Below are 8,258 nucleotides of genomic sequence, written 5' to 3'. Positions count from 1 at the left end.
GCTTCTTAATCATTTGAAATGCAAATTTATCTGACCATATATTTGATCTGGCAAAGCTCTGTCGTGAGAACACGAGCAAATCTGAAGGATTATGCCATAATACTTTTAGTGAGGTTGGGAACTTATTACTCAAGTCATCTTTGCTTATTAATAGTTATTCTCTTTGCAAGCATGACTCACTGTTAGCCCCAAACTGCCACCAACACACACTCATAACAACAGCCACAAACAACACTGATTAACAGCTACCTGCTCCACTCCCATCCCCCCAGGCATCCACCTGGCTGTGGAATCAACGTTTCCGGTGTAACTCTCCACTTGACCAGGATGGAGTCCTTCAAGCCTGCAATAGCCCCGTGTTCATTGCGAAGCTTGTGTTCTCCCAGGAGATTGATCATATTTCCACTGAAAGGAAAATAACACTGCCCCCGACATTTAACATTTCTGTCTTACATAAATGGGGAGATGTTACCAAGGTAGGTTTGCTATGTCTCTTCACAGCTTAGCTCCTAGAACATTAGTCTTATGAGAATAAGAAAAGCAGGTCAAATTACATAAATCTAAAATTATATTTTAGGCTAATTATCAGTGCTAGAGTTTTACAATCATTGGGCCAAGGAAAAGAGATTCTTACATATAGAGGCTGACTTCCTGCAATTCCGATTTGGAGATAACCTATGATGCCTGTGTCTTTATGTTTGTGTCCTTAGCGCCAGACACAAATGGCTAGCAACCTATCTTATTCTCTGAACTCAAAAATCTCAGGTATGTGGCTTCAAGTCAATTACGACCCTACAAACAAACTTCAAGGAGACCCACATTCCATTGGTTCAGGTGTACTATTACATTACCACAGTGTGAAAACGAAGACAACATGAGAGGCAAGCTTAGATCAACTCAGGCCTTCGTTCTAAGGGCAATGTTCAAGTCTTGATTCCTCCTAGGAAACAAAGTTTTGGCTATTATTGAAGGTCCACATGACAGCCAAAAGGCAGTTTTCACAGTCTCCTCTCAAGAAGAGCAGCCATTAAAAAGGCTAGTCAAGAGAACGACCAGCTTGCATGAGGCTTTCTTTTCCTTTCCTTTGTTTCTTGTCTGGCGATCGAGCACAGCTTGGACAGCAGCTGCACTCTGCTGGACCAGGAGAAACCTTGAAAGTAACAGCTAACAACGACACAGTAAAAATCCCAGAAGCTGGGCCTAAGAAGATTACGGAGACTCTGAGACCCAGACCACTCACCCTCAGGTTCCTCTTGTTTAAAGAAAAAAATATCAAACGATTGTCGTTTTTACTATCAATTGCTACTAAATGTCAATCTTAGCCAATACAACTGTTAGTTGGGAATATTAGTAATCAGATTAGATTAGGATTCAGTACTTACTATATTCTAATCTCGGAATACTTCCTAAACATTATCTTATTTAATCCTTATACTACTCTATGAAGAAGGTATTACAATTAGCTTTTCTTTTTTTATATTAATTCATTCGCTTTACATCCTGATTACAGGCAGCTTTTCCCTCTATTGTCTCCTCTCAGTCCCTCCCTCTCACCCCCCCTCCTCCTACCCCATTTCCCTCTCTCCTCAGAGAAGGGGAGGCCTCATGTGGATATCAGCCTGGCTTGGCAAATCAAGTTGCAGTAGGACCAGGTGCATCTTCTATTGAGGCTAGACAAGGAGCCCAGTTAAGGGAAAGAGATCTGAAGGCAGCGCACAGAGTCAGAGACTGCCCTTGTTCCTACTGTTGAGGTCCCACATGAAGACCAAGTTGCACATCAGTTACATATGTGTAGGAGGCCTAGGTCCATCCACTCATACTCTGGTGGGTGGCGCAGTTTCAGCGAGTTCCTACGAGCCCAGGTTAGTTGATTCTGTAGGTTTTCTTGTGGTGTCCATCACCTCTCTAGCTTCTTCAATCCTTCCTCCCCACCTCCCACAAGATTCCCAGTGTTGGACCTAATGTTTGCCTGGGGGTCTCTGCATCTGTTTCCATCAGCTGCTGGGCGAAGCCTCTCAGAGGACAGTTATGCTAGTCTCCTGTCCGCAAGTGCAGTAGAATATCATTTATAATATCAGGGACAGGCTTTCTCTCATGGCATAGGTCCCAAGTTGGGCCAGTCATTGGTTGGCCATTCCCTCAATTTTTGCTCCATTTGTATGCCTGCACATCTTGTAGGCAGAAAAAATTATGGGTCAAAGTTTTGTGGCTGGGTTGGTGTCCCCATCCTATCATTGGAAGTCTTGCCTGGTTACAGGAAGTGGTCATTTCAGGCTCCATATCCCCCATTACTAGGGGTCTTAGCTAGGGTCACCCTCATATATTCCTGGGAGTTTCCATTGTCCTTGGCTTCTAGCTTTCTTCAAAGATGCCCTCCCCACACCGATTCCAGTTCTCTCTCCCTCCATCCTCCCTACACTTGATCCCTGTTTCCATACCCATGCCCTCTACCATCCAGTTCCCTCCTCCTGTCCACCTCCCAATGTCTATTTTATTAGCTCTCCTCAGCAGATTCAAGCATTTTCCCTCTCAGGCCCTCCTTGTTACTTAGCTTCTTTGGGTCTGTGGATTGTAGCAAGGGTATCCTGTATTTTATGGCTGATACACATAAGTGAGTACCTACGATGTTTGTCTTTCTGGGTAGGGGCTAGCTCACTCGGGATGACCTTTTCTAGTTCCATCCATTTGCCTGCAAACTTCATGATGTCCTTGTTTTTAATAGCTAAGTAATATTCCACTGTGTAAATGGACCACATGTTTCTTTATCCACTCTCTGGTTGAGGGACATCTGGGTTGTTAGCAGTTCACGGCTATTACAAACAAAGCTGCTGTGAGCATAACTGAGCACGTGTCCTTGTGGTAAGGTAGATCATTTTTAGGTATATTCTCAGGAGTGGCATAGCTGGGTCTTGAGGTAGAAACGTTCCCAATTTTCTGAGAAAGTGCCAAATTGATTTCCAAAGTGATTGCGTGAGTTTGCACTCCCACCAGCAGTAGAGGAGTGTTCCCCTTTTTTCGTATCCTTGACTGCCTATGCTGACGTTTTGATCTTAGCCATTCTGAAGGGTAGAAGAAGAAATCTCACAGTTGTTTTGATTTTCATGTCCCTGATGACCTGAGGATGTTGAACATTTCTTTAAGTACTTCCCAACCATTAGAGAATCCTCTGTTGAGAATCCTGTTTAGCGCTTTACCCCACATTTAATTGGGTTATTTGGTTTGTTGATATCTAAGCTTTTTGAATTCTTTATATATTTTGGATATCAGCCCTCTGTCAGATGGGCTGCTGAAGATCTTTCTGTAGGCTGCCATTTTGTCCTATCAATGCTGAGCTTTGCCTTACAGAGCCTTTCGACTTCACATAGTCCCATTAATTAATTAATTTATTAATTTATTTATTATCTTAGTGCCTGAACTGGTGGTGTTCTGCTGTCTCCTGTGCCAATGTGTTTAAGGCTATCCTCCACTTGGACTTGAGTTTTGTGCAGGGTGATAGATATGGATCCATTTTCATTCTTCTACATGCAGACATCCAGTTAGACCAGCACCATTTGTTGAAGATACTTTGTTTTTTCATTGTATAGTTTTAGCTTCTTTGTCGAAAAACAAGTGTCCATAGGTGTGTGGATTTATTTCTGGATGTTCAATTTGATTCCACTGAACAACCTATCTGGTTTTATGCCAACACCACATGGTTTTTATTACTATTGCTCTGTAATGCAGCTTGAAATCAGGAATGATGATACCTCCCGAAAGCTAGCACACTTTCTAAGGTCTTCAGGAGGAAGAGAGACTGTACTTACTACTTAACAGGCCTTCAGGGTTCCCTTATCTAAAGAACAACATTTTAAAACATCATAATTTAGCATATGCATAGGTTTACAATAAACATCATACACTCTAATTGGCTAGAGAATCATTTCTAACATGATTTTCCTCCCAATAACAAAGATTCAGGCAGATCTATTTTGCCATCTAATTTTCTGGCTCCAGTATTTCTTGGCTTCAGAGATTGGATTGCTATATTTATATAATAGGCATTTGCTTAGTTTTACATTTTGAGAAGACAGGGAAATCAGGTATGCTAGCTTCCCTGTTTCTTCCTTGTTTAGTGTTTGCCCTTCTGTAGCTTTTGAAAGGAATTCTGTCCTGAATGATCATTACCAGAAGTCTGTGAACTATTAGCCTGGCCTCAGTAACCCTTTTCTCCACTTCCCAGATGACCAACTCCCTTTAATGATGCTGTAGGGCAATTTGGGTTTGGGTAAACATTGCATCTTCACCTTCCCTAGAGATGCTCAGACATTTTTATATAGCTAGGATTGTCCTGAAGTGACACTCCTGGGGCAACTGGAGTGTAAGGTAAGGGAGAGTCAGTCAGACAGACCATCCCTGTGAAGATAGAGACCACGTAGAGCTGACGTCATAGACCTGGCTTGCAGTCTGGCTCCTGAATGGCCAAGCCACCCTGTCTAGTGAAGTCACTTGCAGACTGGATGTGCGTTTGGTCACTGGCGGCAGCTGTCCACTCCCATCTCTGTGCACACTGAGTTCTGGAGACTCGCCTCAATTTGCAGTTCTGCCGAGGCAGGTTTGACTCCTGGTGTCCCCTCTTCATGACCTCTTACAGCAGTCATTATGTCTACTTTATTTTGCAACTTCTCTCATAGACTTTTTTTTTTTACTTGAACACTATAATTGGGTTTTTAAGAAATCAATAAATTTGTTATGCATCTCTTTGTTCTATTTCCCAACCAGAACTGTTTTTCCATTTGGGGAGGAAAAACAAAAACAGAGCAAGAGGATCTTATCTCCTATGAGGCAGTGAATATAATATGTCCCCAATAACATTATCAGCAATTGTCTAGAGTAATGCGGAGAACCGAACCCCTAAGGGCCCTGTGTGTGTGTCCATCTGTTTATTCACTGCCCTACATACAGTTCCCTCTCTGGACTGAGAGGGATGCCCGTGCATGCGAGAGGCTGAAGCACTCAATCTGCGTGACTCTGCATCGGTAAGTAATTGAAAAATAATCTCAAGTATAGTGTTTCTCTTTTCATTTTGTTGTTATTGTTTGAAACTGTTATGATTAAATATAACAGAGGGCTGGAGCATGGGACTCAGCGGTTAAGAGCACGGGCTGCTCTCCCAAAGGACCTGGGTTCTATTCCCACACCACATGGAAGCCCACAAGTGTCTGTCACTCCAGTTCTGGGGAGTCTGGCACCTTCACAGTCACACATGCTGGCAAAAAACCAATGCATGTATGCACATACATATACATATATATGCATATATGCAACACATATATCAGCTGTTAGAACTGAAATCCCCTGAACTCACAAGTCCAGATCTTAGTCTTACCACTCATTACTGGCAGTAGTCAGTGTGTTTGAGTACTTGCAAATGAATGGTGAAGGAGGGGACAGATATTAACTAGTTGGAGGGCTAGAATGTAAGCTTATCAGGACTTCAGGAACCGAAGCAGACACTAAGGTATATAACGGCAAAAAGAGTGTGTCGAATTTCCAAAAGAGTGAAAAATGAATTACCTGAACTGACAGCAGAAAATGGAACCTTCAGTGGTGGGGGTCTCAGCGGACTTGGGGCCAGGCCTTGAGGTTTATAGCCGAGTCTCTCTTCCTACTCCAACTCGGCTTCCTAATCTATCAAGCTGTGAAGCGTCTCGGCCCCAGGCTCCTGATGCCACGAATTCCACCATACCTCTCCCACCGTGGTGGTCTGTATGCCCTCAAACCACAGACCAAGGTAAATCCTTCCACACATTTATTCTGAGGTATTAGAGCACAGCAGTAAGTAACAGGTATCACAAAGGAAGTAGGGAAAATGCACGGAAAGAGGCCAGGATCAAACACGGGCAGGGAGAGCACACTGGGAACTGTTCTCTAAAACACTGCGACTTGAACAATGGCTCCCCAGACAAACATCACATAACAACGTGCTGGCAGGGCAGACTCTCTTGCCTTGCTTACCAGGCAAGCAGCAAGCTTTCCCCCAGCCTGCTGGGAGATGCTGATTCTGATGCGTGCTACAGTAGAGAGTGACTTTCTCAAATATCAGCTACAGCTTCAGACTGACGCTGAGGGCTGGTTTCTGCCTTGATTATTCTAGGTCAAAAGATTCTTCTCTTGAGAAGGAGAGGGAGAGGGAGAGGGAGGAGGAGGGGGAGAGGAGAGGGAGAGAGAGAGGGAGGGGGAGAGGGAGGGGGAGGGGGAGGGGGAGGGGGAGGGGGAGGGGGAGAGGGAGAGGGAGAGGGAGAGGGAGAGGGAGAGGGAGAGGGAGAGGGAGAGGGAGAGGGAGAGGAGAAGAGAGGGCACTTAAGTATTGAGACCTTAGAGATCAAGCACAAACATTTTCATTAAAAACAAAATGTTATTCTGCTAACCACCAAGAGTTGCAATGAACTTCTTTATAATTCTGAAAGTAAAGGACATGAAAGAGAAACCTTGTAAGGCTGCTGCTGATTCATTTGAACCACCATCATCAGTTTTCACTCCAGCCATTATGTTACATCTTGAGACTGTCACCTGCAGCAATGCTTCTCAAAACCTCACAAATTCAGCTCCGAAGGCTCCTGTCAAGCATTCCATGCGAGAAGAGATCGAGGTTCCCTCCCCAGCATGCCCTCCTCCTCTCCTTGAGCACAGGAGCTAAGAGAACAGGAAACACGTTGCAAACTGAAATGTGACCTGATCCCGTCTTGGAGAGGGGTTGGTTAATGGGAGTACAGCACCACAGAAGAGGTATAAGGGGGCCCCTTTGCCTCAGTGTCACCTTACACAGCCGTCATGTGCGGACAGCTAGACAGTCGGTCAGGTCTATGAGGAAGGGCCCTCGCCAGACACTAATGCTGCTACTGCCTTGGTCTTCTGTGTCCTAACTTTCTGACCTGTGAAACACAAACTTCTACTGTTTATAAATTACTTGTTCTTGGTCTTGTGACAGCAATGCAGAGGGACTAAGACAGAATTTGCGTATCAGGATTCAGTGGCGTAACAGAACCTTGCTAATTATTCGAACAGGAAAAGTTCAGTATGAGAAGTTGCTTGACAGCAGAAAGTGGCCATCAACATGAAGAAGTTGGAGTTTTAGAGGAATCCAAACGTGACATTTGTAAGTCAGGAAGCAAACGCAGGGCAATCTCTGCGAGCTCAGGGCCGGCTGGTCTACAAAGGGAGTTCCAGGACATTCAGGACTACATAATAGAGACCCTATTTAAAAAACAAAACTCCGTCCGATGTAAAACAGCAGCACCCACTCCTGCTCGACTCTGAAAACAGACTGGCTGAGATGAAAGGAACTGGTTATCTGTAGAGGGCTGATGCCTAACTCACTGGAGGCAAAAGCTACCATCAGAGTATCACCATAAACCAGTGGGGAATGTGGTTGCCAAAGTTTAGGTTGATACCAGTGAGGTGGCCCATCTTTGTAGAAGGTGGACAGGCCGGGAGTGTTGTCACTTCCGGTAGTGAGACGTGGCCTCGGCACATACGGAGCACACTGCATAGCTGGCTGACGGCTGGGTAACGGCACCTAAGGAATGGAATCTGAAAGCAAAGTAACTTCTTGCTGCCTTTGCATTTCGGGGTTGTAGTGGGTTTGGCCTAACGCTGCTTATGCTATGTTAGGGTTTCCAAAATCGTTTTCGAGAGAATGCGCAAGCCCACTGAGGGACCTTGGCACCAATTGGTTCTGATTGGTAAGCCAGCAGCCAATGGCTGGGCAAGGCAGACAGAGGTGGGACTTTTAGGATTCCAGACTAGGGACAGAGAGGGAGAAGAAGGAAGAAAGTGAACTACCATGCCAGGAGAAGGAGAGGAAAGACACCACACATGAGAAGGTGCAGGACAGAGAGCATAGCTGTCATGTAGGAGTCAGGGAAGGACGGCCCCAAGAGGGCTGCCCGACTGGCTCCGGGGTAGCTAAAATACAATACAGATTTTAGTAAGTAAAGACTTGGGACTATTGAGGGAGGTGGAGTAGTCACGCGGAGGTTAGGAAATGTCCTAGCCATTAAGCTGCTTTAGAAACATCAAAATACAAAGGCTGTGTGTATTTCATAAGAGAACCCAGAACATTGGGGCAGATAACAAAGAACACGCCTCCTTCAGAATTCAGACTAAGTGTTTTAATTGGGTATTACTACACAGGGTCACATCAGTTGATCCAACTGGCAAGTTTCCCAATGGACTGCTGGAAACTGAGAATTCAGGGTATATTGAAAAGCCTGGCAAAG

The 8,258-nt window shown here is 44.8% G+C and overlaps 1 protein-coding gene across 2 annotated transcripts in view; it reads right to left on the bottom strand.

Annotated features, from left to right (window-relative positions):
* Ndfip2 (Nedd4 family interacting protein 2) overlaps nt 1-8,258 on the bottom strand; it is a 106,334-nt gene that overhangs the window by 71,770 nt on the left and 26,306 nt on the right. The window lies entirely within an intron of this gene.

The sequence above is a fragment of the Rattus norvegicus genome, chromosome 15 (assembly GCF_036323735.1).
Source record: "Rattus norvegicus strain BN/NHsdMcwi chromosome 15, GRCr8, whole genome shotgun sequence".
NCBI classification, from domain to species: Eukaryota; Metazoa; Chordata; class Mammalia; order Rodentia; family Muridae; genus Rattus; species Rattus norvegicus.
This window is presented reverse-complemented; position numbering and strand designations above follow the sequence as displayed.